This window comes from Rhipicephalus microplus, chromosome 1 (genome assembly GCF_043290135.1).
Source record: "Rhipicephalus microplus isolate Deutch F79 chromosome 1, USDA_Rmic, whole genome shotgun sequence".
NCBI classification, from domain to species: domain Eukaryota; kingdom Metazoa; phylum Arthropoda; class Arachnida; order Ixodida; family Ixodidae; genus Rhipicephalus; species Rhipicephalus microplus.
In genome coordinates this window covers 224,375,804-224,388,113 of record NC_134700.1, presented here as the reverse complement: position 1 = coordinate 224,388,113, position 12,310 = coordinate 224,375,804, and the positions used below count along the sequence as shown (strand labels likewise).

General features: G+C 47.2%; 1 long non-coding RNA gene across 1 annotated transcript; it reads right to left on the bottom strand.

Moving 5' to 3' along the window:
• Positions 1–535: 535 nt before the first annotated feature.
• LOC142769306 (uncharacterized) lies at positions 536–8,607 on the bottom strand. The gene is made up of 2 exons (XR_012885762.1): positions 8,243–8,607; positions 536–830 (listed from the first exon to the last, which is right to left on the bottom strand). It is a non-coding gene; the product is annotated as an uncharacterized LOC142769306 (long non-coding RNA).
• Between the last annotated feature and the right edge of the window lie 3,703 nt (positions 8,608–12,310).

The following is a 12,310-nucleotide window of genomic DNA, read 5'->3' as shown; positions in this document are numbered from 1 at the left end:
GCACCTAGTTTTGAGATTGGCAGCTCCCACTGTTTTTATTAGCCTGTAGAGTAGTACTTGTCAAAACAACGACGCGATTGTGACGGATGGTTCAGTGGTGTCTTCAGAACAATTTTAAACCACCAAGGGTTGGTTAATATGTGAACATTAGGAGGTTTTTTTGCCGCCATCTAAATGCTGCCACTATGGCTGGCTTGTCAGCATGTGTCTGACGTTTTCAACTAACCTACCTCAGCCAAAATATTTTGATAGTGCTTGATGCGCCAGAACTCTTTCTAAACAATGAAAGGCGTTGAACTGAACAATAAACAATGGGCTGAAGCCAATGAAAGGCCTCGAAGGCTTTTTTTTCGAGAAAGTTTATTTTTCGTTCAGCTTGTTTGTTTCGTGATTCCATGAATTGCGTCTTCTATCACGTACAGTGGTTTATGATGTGCATGGTATTTACACACGTGGCTATAACGCGCTCATGGTTAAAAAAAAACTAAGGCACGCACGCGAACACACACACAATAAAGAAAAGAGCTCTGCTTGCTCCAGTGTAAGTCACAATTTAATGAAACAAAGCTCATCACGTTCAGCTTTATCTGCCATTTTCTTCACAAAGGCCTCACTACCACGCCGGCTTCCCGTTGTCTTTATAGGCGTCTGGGCCTTACGAGTTACAGACATTGCTACATTCCACAATTTGCTCGTTGCTTCTAACGCAATGGCGCTAAAACGTTCGTTACTCAGAAAATCAACCGTCGGAGTCGGCGTCAGTGCTGGTGTTGGCGTCGGCGTCGTTGGTTTTGAGGGATGAGTCATCATCTTGTCTTTGACCGAAAAATCTAGAAAAGGGCAAACAAAGAAGTAATAAAGTTACTGGGCCTGATTGAGGATCAAGCCCGGGCCTGATTGAGGATCAAGCCCGGGATGTTTGCGAGGCAAACAGGTCTTCAACGCGTCTGCTTCAAAATACAGTAAACTTTCATGTTTTACAAACACAATTTTTTGTATACACACTTCACAATAGATGCAACATCCCAGTAATATTGCGTGGTACGAGTGTACATTGGCATCGGGTGTCAAAACATGTGATTATCATAACTGTTTCATGGTTCAACGCCGCTCATCTATCACAAAAGGCACACACATCACTGCACGCATTCACCTATGTCGATGCACCACAGCGCTGGTCTAGTGGCTAAGGTACTCGGCTGCTGGCCCGAAGATCACGGGATCGGACCCCGGCTGCGGCAGCTGCATTTTCGTTGGAGGCGCAAATACTGAAGGCCCGTGCGCTCAAATCTGGAGGCACGTTAAAGAATCCCAGGGGGTCAAAATTTTTGGAGCCCTCCAGTATGGCGTATCTCGCATTTTTATGGTGGTTTTCGGGCCGTTAAATGTCATATATAACTTACGTCGACGTAGTGGACGCATGACAGGTTCGAAAACATTTCACGCGCATAATTGCCTGCGCTTGAAAGCATGCTACCCATGACACAGAACGCAGCCATGTGCGAGAGTTTCACTGGCACAAGCCACTTTCAGCTTTATCGATTACATTATAGTAATCCACAATTTAAACAACTCCTGTGTTTGAACATCACCAATTGCGCTTGGTGTACGCACTATGGACAGGATATCGCTATCGCATTCAACTCTCAAAGGTGAAGCTTAAAGGTACCTCACTTTTTATCTCGTTCACGCTGTGTATGGCCAGCGGAACACCTCGTTGAAGTGAGGTTACAGAAAGGAACGGAGACTGGATGACGATAGTTATAGCGCGAGAACAAAACGACGACACACAGACAAGAAGGACACGAAAGACTCTGTGTCGTCGTTTTGCTCTCGCGCTATAACTATCGTCATGCCATACTAACTAGCCCAAGCTGCAACACTTCTAAGGAGACTGGATGGCACAATAGCATAAAAAAAATTGAATATGAACATCGAGGGTCATAGCGAGATATTTGCGATGTCGTGCACGGGGACACAACACTGTTGAGTTAGTGTCATTGTCTAATGTTTTCCAGATAACGGTGAATAGCTCCTCTTATGGATGGTTGTGTGAGTGCAGTACAAGATAAACGAGAGAGTGGTGCAATGAAGATACTTGAATAATGCATATTGGAAATGGGTCCGAGACGTTTTAAGGGCGAAGCTCCTCTCGCTCGGGGCAAATTCTTCATCGCGCCGTACTCACTAGTCCTCGAGGCGAGCGCGAGCGCCTCTGGCACGTTTCTTTTCTCATCTCTGGGAGCTCAGTGAGAAAATTTATGGACGTGTGGCGAAACCGTACAGTGCTTTTCACCTTTATTGAAAGCGTTCCTTGAAGGCGAAGCTCGCACGATCTTCAATATCCTTGTAACTTTGTCAACACCTCTGGTTATAGCCTGATACGGGAAAACTACTGAGGATAGCCGTGCTACTTGTTCGGACGCCGAAAAACAGTAAAAGACGTTTGTGAGCCGGCAGCTGTCAACGCACAGCTTTTTTCTAAGGCAACGTGTAACTTCGTTGTCATGATTGACTATGTTTGATTTTTTTTTCGATTTTATAGAACGCGTATTCAGATTCCATCTACCTTTTATATAACCCCAGTTTGCACTCTTCACCATAATTTTTTTCCACCCACAACTGGACCAAGGATTGTCAGCGTAGATCGTTGACAGAGTAAGAACGATTTCACCCTGCTACCATCTACTTCCCTCCCTTGTAGTACACGTACGCACCTCCCCCCCCCCCCATACTTCTGCCACAATGAAAGCATATTCCTCCCCATTTACCCTCGCCGAATAATTGATACACGATACCCGGTACGCTAGATTGTTTTGATGGCGCCTGTGGTGGGACGCTACAAGGTGTTCAGGGAACGCCAAAAAGAGAGACGGGACATGGCGAGGTACGCGCTCGTAGAGCTGCACGCTCTGTGCACACTCAGCGGCACACGGCTCAAATGAGTAGCACCCTGCCCTAGCAGAACATGTAATTTCATTTACAGGCAGCCTCTGATACGATACCGCGTAAACATCTGCCGTTTGGTTGGGGCGCTGCTCTGCCCGTTAAGGTGGTGGGGCAGGAGATCTGCTGTACTCTCCTCGTTTCATGGGTTCGTGGTGCCGGTACACTAGCAGCCACCAGACGGAGTAGAGAAGGAGGGTGACGAAGTAGGGAGGTGCTTCTTATACTCCAACTCTTTCATTTACATCATTTTTTGCACCTTCATTTCCACTAACTCTGCTTTAGGTGAGCAGGGGGCCGTACAGAGAAAGCACCGAGAAATTTTGTAAATAATTTTTGGCTGGCTTTCTTTAGGCAGTACATCATAAGTTCTTGGTTCACTCGCTTCCCCTTCACGAACATTTTATCCCTGTTCTCAAACGGTTTTCGAATTCTCGATGCCGTTTGGCAGTCGCAATGCGAGTCTGAAAGTACTGGGGATGATGTGGCGAATAAAGGAGAAAACGTATATAGAAGAGAACGCATACATTAACAACGATGAGGGTCGTATGCGAGGAGGGTTCTTCCCCGCAAGTCGTAAGTCACAAGTCGAGGAGGGTTCTGCCCCAGTCTGCTGGAGACCACGTACCTGTCAGCCACTGCGAGTTGCCATTGCTTCGGTGGCGGCTCTTCAAAATGCACGGGCAAGAAGAAAAGCTGAATTGGTAAAGCTGATGGTAGAGAGCCGTCCATGTATGTATCGCTTCTTAATTGGAAGCGCGCAAGCAAACGTATACAGGTAAGAAGGTAAGCAGCTATGGTTGGTACAAGTCGCCGATGAAGCGCACGCGCTAGGGAATAAAATATGGCGTATGATCCAAGCCACGTCTCCAGCATCTAGCGCCATATATACACCAATCTAGCGGTCAGCCGTGCATGCCCCCTATATGCAATCGTTTGCTACGTTAGAACAACCTTGCATGCGCCACGCGATTCGCATGCCGCCCTGCGCAAGAGAAAAAAATGAGATGCCTCTTGGAGTCAGTCACTCTGTATACTTTCTTTTCTTTTTGCAAACTACCTCATTGCTCGGAAGGACGCCTCATGCACATGTCTAGGCCTCGCAGGAGTATAGAGGCTCTATTGTTCATGTACATTATGACTCTAGAAGAGTTCACCGGGAGCCTGGCGCGTGCTGCTACGTGTCTCACTCGCCAACCCGGCTGCTATGGCAGCCTGGCAGTTTGGTTGTAGAAGCAGCATGACCAACGCGGCGGTCCGCAATGTGCCTACTACAGAAGCGGCAGCCGCGTGGTTTATTGGTATGCGGCGTATGCAAGCCGCGCCCTGCTAGTCACGTAACTAGCCGCTACGGAAGCTCCTCTCCTCTCATATGAATTATTGAACAGGGGTAGCAAGCTCGGGCTCATTGCTCTCCGCCGGCCCAATCTGTTCTAGTTCTTACCCGCTTTGCTTTGACGCTTTCCCCTCCACTATAGAAGTAAGTCTGTCTTGTTCCGTTCTTTTTGTACGCACCAGTGGCACACGCCGAGATCATTATGTGCTCCTCGAGCAATGTGGCCTCTGCACCACGCCGATGAAGAAAGACCAAGGCGTTCCTTGTTTGCTTCGATAGGTGCTGCGCCACACGTGCTTCGACAAGCCGGAAAATGCTTGTAGGGAAAGCGTTTTAGCACGCAGATCTACCTTTGCAGATGTACCTTTGCGTTATATGAACAAGGCTCCACACGTAATGCAAGTGAGATGAGAAGTTTCGCCCTTATATCACATTTCTGCTTCATCTGCTTGCTCGTATATAAATAAATATTGTTTTCTGGTGGGTTGTGTTCGTTCACTACTTTTTATGTATCTCTCTTTTTCTTTTCTTGTCAGCAAGGTAACACACAGAGTTTCCAAAAAAATATCTTTCCTGTGTTTCTCTTATTCTGGGACAGAATCATTATTCTCTCGCGCTTTTCAAGCAAATCTTACAACATTGTCATACTTAAAAAGCGGCAGCAGGGCACAAGATTGTCACGCAAAAATATTCACTTTTAGCTACTACAGGCTGCCAAAAGCTGCCATATGGACAAACAATTCTTTGTCACTATATGCATCAGTGGGTGTTATATTATAGTACGCGGCACGTAACATGCTCAGAAAGCTGAATATTTAATTGGTTTATTTATTTATTTATTTTCATTTCTTCTTTCCTTTTTGTTAACTTTCTTTGAAAATTGGCCTAATAAAATTAAAAAAAAACTGAAATCCTTCATATTTGAGGGACTCCTGTTTTGTCGAAGTACTAACCTTCCCCCGGCCTGCCCTCCTCCAAAAATAGCAAAGAAGGATGCGCTTAGCTAATGACATTGCGACCCCAACCTATTTCGTATGGATAAGCTATGAGCAGCACTGTTTGTGGAACCGTAAAAAACATACAGAAGTTATTGCCTTTTTTATGGTGTTTTACGAGCCATTACCATAAACATAATGGTCAAAACACATTCCGTAGTTGAAGACGCTAACTTCATTTTGACCAACTGGGGTTCTTTTTCGTGCAGGCAAATCAAGTTAGCTTTCACACCAATCACTGTGATTTTTTCATTTCATTCCTACCGAAATGAAGACATTATGCCAGGACTCAAATTCGCGTCCTCAAGTTTAGCAGCACACCACCATTGAGATATGCCAAACAGCCAACACGGTGGTTCATAGAAAAGGAGGTTAACACTCAACAAGCGCTTCAAGTCATGTCTTCATCTGACGGGGGGGGGGGGGGGGGCGTTCAAGAAACTTCCATAAAGCATTTGTGCCTCTGAAATGTAGCACTTGTGTAACCTCGACAGTCAAGCAATAAGCGTTCTTAGGGGCCTGTAAAATTATCCTTTGATTCCTTTTACCAATTTAGTTTTTCGGCTAAGCCTTCACCTTGAAAAAAAATTTGCTTGTGCTGTAAGTTTTATAAGACCATAATTTTAGGTGAGTTAAATCTTTCTTTTAGTTTACTGCTTTACTCTGACAATTTTTCCTTTTCTTGTTTCTTTTTTTTCTGACATCAAAAATACACAAGGTCGTCACCGAACCCACTCAGTCTGGCAATCTTGTTGCGCCTGTCTGGTCGTTTGCCGCGTCTCTGTCTAGAGCGCGCACCACCGTGGGCATTCCCTTGGTGGTGTTTCCAGTTTGAGCGTAAGTGCAGACGCAGATTTCGGCCGTGATGAGAGTGCCTCATTAGAAGATAGCTTACAGTTTGCGATTTTCTTAACTGCCCTCGTAACAGTGTTCGCTAACAAAACTTTTGGCTACAACCTGGTCTCCGTTTATTATAATTACCTTTTAACTGCTAAAGCTGTTATAAGATGACAACGGTGCGGTAGATGACCGCTGCCACCGCCGGCTACCTCAATTGCTATCGTGCAAGATGTAAAGAAAAATTGCCTCGATCACACGGGCCCTCTGCATGGCAATAAGTATTTTGCCATAGAAAAACGCAGCTGCTGGTAATTCTTTCGGAGAAAGACCCTGTATACAGGCGTCATGTCGGGCAGCTAATTTAACATATTTAAGGTAGTGTGGTACGAGACCAAAATAACCAACCAGTGTCACACAATGAGAGTTGAGCAACGAGTGTGCGGTGTAAAGGTTCTCACGCACTGCCAAATTCTCGGCCGAAATTCTTTATCATGATCAACCACAGCATTAACAAAGTACACGTAATGCATGTGTTACTGATGCGCCCCGATACCTTGCTTATCCACATAATTAGGAATAATACCGTAGTGGGTGGCCTCGCATTTCACAAACATTATGATGATTTATGGCATAGTTGATACCTTGCAGATGTACTTGTATTTGGCGTACCAAAGAGGTCAGAAATGGTCTTTACGAATTCCGCTCCTGTAGCTTTCGTTCTGACTGTGCTACGCTTCTACTCACGCAGGGCTCGGGCTGCTCTCCCCTACACGTCTCACGTAAAAGAACACAAGCTACACCTAGTTGTGAAAGATTTGTGGAGGTGCGTGTGTAGACAGAGAAAGAAACGTGCAAATGCAGCTTGAGCGCTAGTATTTACTTGTGTCAGATTGTGTTAGCCACACGTGAGATGTGTTTATGCGCTTGTATGGTTTGTAGAAGGAGCTCACAGCACAGCCCGTCAAAACGGATGATACCTAAAATTCAAGATGTATCATGATAAAAATTGGCACCGTATCTGCATGTTACATCGCAAATGTCGTCGAAAGACGATAGTCTTGCATCTGGAGAGTGAACAAAACGTTTGTTTGATCTTCTGCGCCTCCGCAGGGGCATCTGGTTACGCAGGCGTTTGGTGTGCAGCGACACCATGGACCCGAGCTAACGGGGAAGTTTCGACTCCCTCCCACGCCTAGCCGTGCGTGGCTTTGCCGTGTCCGGGGAAAAGGGGATCCTGGGGGTTGAGCCGACGCCGGGTGATTGGACCTTCAAAGCCCCCCGGCAGAGGCAACACACCCCTTTGTCCCCGGCTTCACGTTGACGGCACCCCTGGGCTGACCCACCCAGGAAAAATCGGCAGTCGCCTTTTCCTATTCCTCTGTACCTACATCTTCGTCTTTATCTCTCACTTTTTATCTGTCCTTTCATCTTCTCTTTTCCGTTTACTTCCAAATTTTCTGGCGGCGAGGGTTAACCCTGTGTAGTTACCCAACCTTGGGTAGTTATATTCGGTTATAGTGGCAATGCATGGCTGGCGTCTCCAAGTGTTCACTATTAGACCTTGTAGCGTCCCCTTGTTGGTCTCGGTGGTGGGTGGCCACCATCACCGCCGAACACACTATCTGTATGGCCAACTTTTCCCCCTCTTCCTGATCGCCGCCCGAAAAGGTGGCGCACCGAAGAACCATTTCTTTTTTTTCCCAAACCAAAGCAGTCCTTCCCCAAGTTTCATGTCGTGCATAGCCAAAAAGAGAACAAAACAGTCCGAGCGATCTCCCATTTCTTGTTTCGAAAACACTCTTTGAAGCAATTGGCCCAGGATATCGTGTAACGAAGTTCGGAAGCCGCTACCTTCTTTTGGAGGTTCGCGACAAGCTCCAATACGACAACTTACCTAAACTGGTAGCATATGGGGATGTCCCAGTCTCAGTGGGCCCACACAGGTCAATGAATACAGTGCGCGGCTTGGTCTCTGATAACGACCTTCTTGGACTGTCCGAAAGTGAATTATTAGAAGGCTTTCAGGACTAGATTGTATTCAAGGTCCAAAGAATAATTATACGAAGAGACAAAAAGGAAACACCAACAAAACACATAATTATCACCTTTGGTACCAGTGACTTACCTGATTCAATTGAAACTGGCTACTGCAAGCTCCGTGTCAGGCCTTATGTGCCAAACCCTCGCAGATGTTTCAAGTGCCCGCGCTTTGGACATGGGCCACAAAGTTGCAGAAGGCGCATTACTTGCGCAAATTGTGCATCTAACGAGCACGAATCAGATACGTGTACTTCAAACACGTGCGAACTGTGAAGGAGACCATGCTGCCTACTCGAGGTCGTGCCCTATCTGGAAGAAAGAAAAACAAATCCTTGAGATTAAAGTGAAGTTCAACCTGTCCTTTCAAGAAGCACCGCAAAATCGCTGGAAACGTGTTGGCTGATCAGCTGGCCGCATCGTCCGAAGACAACACTGGCGCCAATACATCTGCAGCTGTCCCTGCGCTTGATCAGAAACCATTTCTATGACGAGAGCTCAGGGCGTGCTGGCAGCGCTTATGAAATCGGCAGACAGAAAACAAACTGCATGTTGTCAAACCGAGACTAGGAAATTGGCCAACAGTTGACAGATCACGCTACACACAAGTCACACTTACAAGACTACAGATAAGACACACACACTCGACACATTCATACCTTTTGTTTCGTCGCGATGCACCCTTGTGTGAGAGATGTGGAGAACCGCTCATGGTTCTCCACATCCTTGTCCAGTGCAGTGATTTAGATTCTCTCAGAAAAAAGCACTTTTTATATACCCTCCGACAACAGATACCCTCGCACCCATCAATGTTCATGCGTAGAGAATCCCCTTTTCCTCATAAATCATTGCTGGCGTTTTTAGCAGATGTACGTACTTTTATTGTCATATACCCAGGCGCTTCGTAGCACGATCTCTTAATAGAGCTCACTGCCACGGTGGCTGTATCTCTGTCACTCACGACGTCTCGTCATTTAGTATTATTGCACATATTTCACGTCAATGTCATGGTTTTAATGCTTCTATGTTTTTACCCGCGATAGCGCGAGGCATATTAAGGCCCTTTTACAGCAACGCATCATATCATTGGTCATATATCTAGGCTTTTGAAATAGTACTTTTTGGCCATAAACTGGCCCTTGCGCCATTAAAAATCACTCATCATCATCATCATTCTCTGCGCAAGAAAATTGGGGAATGGTATTCTGAAGGCGCTGCGTTCGATTCCCTCGAGCGTGCAGCGGAGGCGAACGAGTGCATCAAGTCACGTTACACGTGAGACATGAGCGCTATCTGGCAGTTATTCTCAAAAACGGGGCGTACGCCGTGCACGCCAATCTCTGAGGTGATAAGGTGTAGAACGCGTGGCGACGAGTAGGTGCCACCACAGTGTCGTCTTAGCAAAGCGTTGGAAACACTTGCCGTTTCGTGCAAGCGTTGCATGGCCAGTGCAGCGTTATAAAAGCTAGGATCCTTAAAATTACTTATGTATGCCTTTTCTAGTAAAAAATACACATACATAATATTGACGTGTTGTTATGGTGCCTCAGATATGCGCAATAATTGATTTATAATTGACAATCGCACAATTATGAACGCTGAACTTTGAGCAATATTGGTGGGCGCTGCTGACGGTGTCAGCCGTTCGGAGTATCGCTTAGTCACTTTGGTGCCGTTAAGGGTACCGTTAGAGTGAACAAACAGACAAATGTACACACAGACAGACAGATCAACGTTTTTGCGTTGAAGGTCCCCAAAAAATACTATCGCCTTAAAAAATATCACAGCATATACACGGAGTGAATGAAAATGAGTGGGCGAAGCGCTCGTCAATCCACCCGCACTTCCATTCGTCCATTCGTTCTTGCTTACGTCCGTTCACCCATCCATCCATCCGTCCATCCATCCGTCCGTTCATGCGTTCGTCCATGCGTCTGTCCGTCCAACTGTGCGTCCATTACTCTGTCCATCCGTTTGTCCACCCGTGCGTCCATTCGTACGTCCGTCTATGCGTCCATCCAGTCACCATGTGTCCTATTCTGCGTTCATCTGTGCGTCCGTCCATTTGTCCGTCCATCCGTCGGTCCATTCATGCGTGCATTTGTGCGTCCATTCATCCTTCCGTGCACCTGTCTGTCATGCGACAGACAGACAGACAGACAGACAGACAGACAGACGGACGGATGGACGGACGAACGGATGAACGAACAGACACGGACAGACACAGACAGACACGGACGGACGGATGGACGGACACGGACAGACACAGACAGACACAGACAAACAGGCACAGACAGACACAGACAGACAGACAGACAGACAGACAGACAGACAGACAGACAGACAGACAGACAGACTGACAGACAGACAGACACACACACACACACACACACACACACACGCACACACACACAACCCGCAGGGGCGCCTGCGCAAGTAGGCGTTTGGTGTGTAGCGACACCACGGACCCGAGCTAACGGGGGAGTTTCTACTCCCTCCCACGCCTACCCGTGCGTGGCTTTGCCGTGTCCGGGGAAAAGGGGATCCTTGGGGTTGAGCCGACGCTGGGTGATTGGACCGTTAAGGCCCCCCGGCAGAGGCAACACACCCCTTTGGCCGTGGCTTCACGTAGATGGCACCCCTGGGCTGACCCACCCAGGGGAAATTGGCAGTCGCCTTTTCCTATCTCTCTCTTCCTACATCTTAGTCTTTTCTCGTCTTTAAATCTGTCCTGTCTTCTTCTCCCTTCCATTTACTGCCGATTTTGCCTGGCGGCAAGGGTTAACCTTGCGTAATTACTCAACCTTGAGTAGTTATATTTGGTTATAGTGGCAATGTACGGCTGGCGTCTGCAGCCTTATGCTATTAAGTGCTTCAGCGTCCCCTGGTTGGACTCCATGGTGGATGGTCGCCATTGCTGCCGAAAAAAAGTACACTACTATGGGAACACCTGCATTTCCCCGTCTCCTAGATCGTCTTCCGCCTAAGAGGGGACGCACCGATGACATATCAATTTTCAGCCAACCCAGACAATGCTTTCCCAAATTCTATGTTGTGCACAGTGAAAACCCAACAAAACAAGCCAGAGCCATATCTCCATTTGTTGTTGCTAAATCTTTGACTGAAGTCTTTGGCCCAGGATACAAGGTTACAAAGATGGCTAGCGGAGACCTTCTCCTTGAGCTGCCTGAAAAACACCACTATGAAAAACTTGGCAGTCTCGTAGCATTTGGTAATATCCCAGTATCTGTTTCACCTCACAGATCAATGAACACCTCACGCGGAGTTGTTTTAGAAGCAGACCTTCTTGAAATGTCTGAACAGGAACTGCTTGAAGGGTGGAAAGAGCAAAATGTCACAGATGTGAAAAGAATCGTCATCAGACGAGACAACAAAGAAATACCTACCAAACATTTAATACTCACCTTCACATCTAGCACACTGCCTTCATCTATAGACACAGGCTACATAAAACTATCTGTCCGTCCCTACATTCCCAATCCAAGACGGTGTTATAAATGTCAACGATTTGGTCATGGCTCGCAGAACTGCCGGGGTCAGGAAACTTGTGCAAGATGTGGTAGCCACGGCCACCCATCTGATAACTGTGTTACTACGCCTCACTGCGTGAATTGTGACGGGGAACACGCCGCGTATTCGCGTTCGTGTCCTAACTGGAAGAAAGAAAAGGAAATAATCACTCTTAAAGTCAAAGAAAACATCACATTCAAAGAAGCAAGACGAAGAGTGTCGCCATTTTATGGCGCAACATATGCTGATGCGGCGCGTCAGGGGGCAACGCCGCACCAGCCCTCGCCACCCCTTCGGCCAGCGCAGAGCGAGCCGTCGGCTGTGGCGCCTGCCCCCAAGGCGGCAGTAGTTCAGTCTACTCCGCCTCCAAGCAAATTGAGGCCGGAGACTCCAGGGTCCTCTGGTCTCAAGGCCTCATCTCACCAGGCGAGGCCTAAAATCCAAACCACCAGCTCGCATGTGCGGGCATCCAGTGCCTCTGAGGAGGCAATGGATACAACGGTACCCTTGGTACCGAAAGAGCGGCGCGCCTTCTTGGAGCGCGCCAAGAAAAATAAAAAACCAATAACGGGGCCGGACGACCGTCCTGCCACCTGAAATAACAAGCTCACTCTAACACAGGATA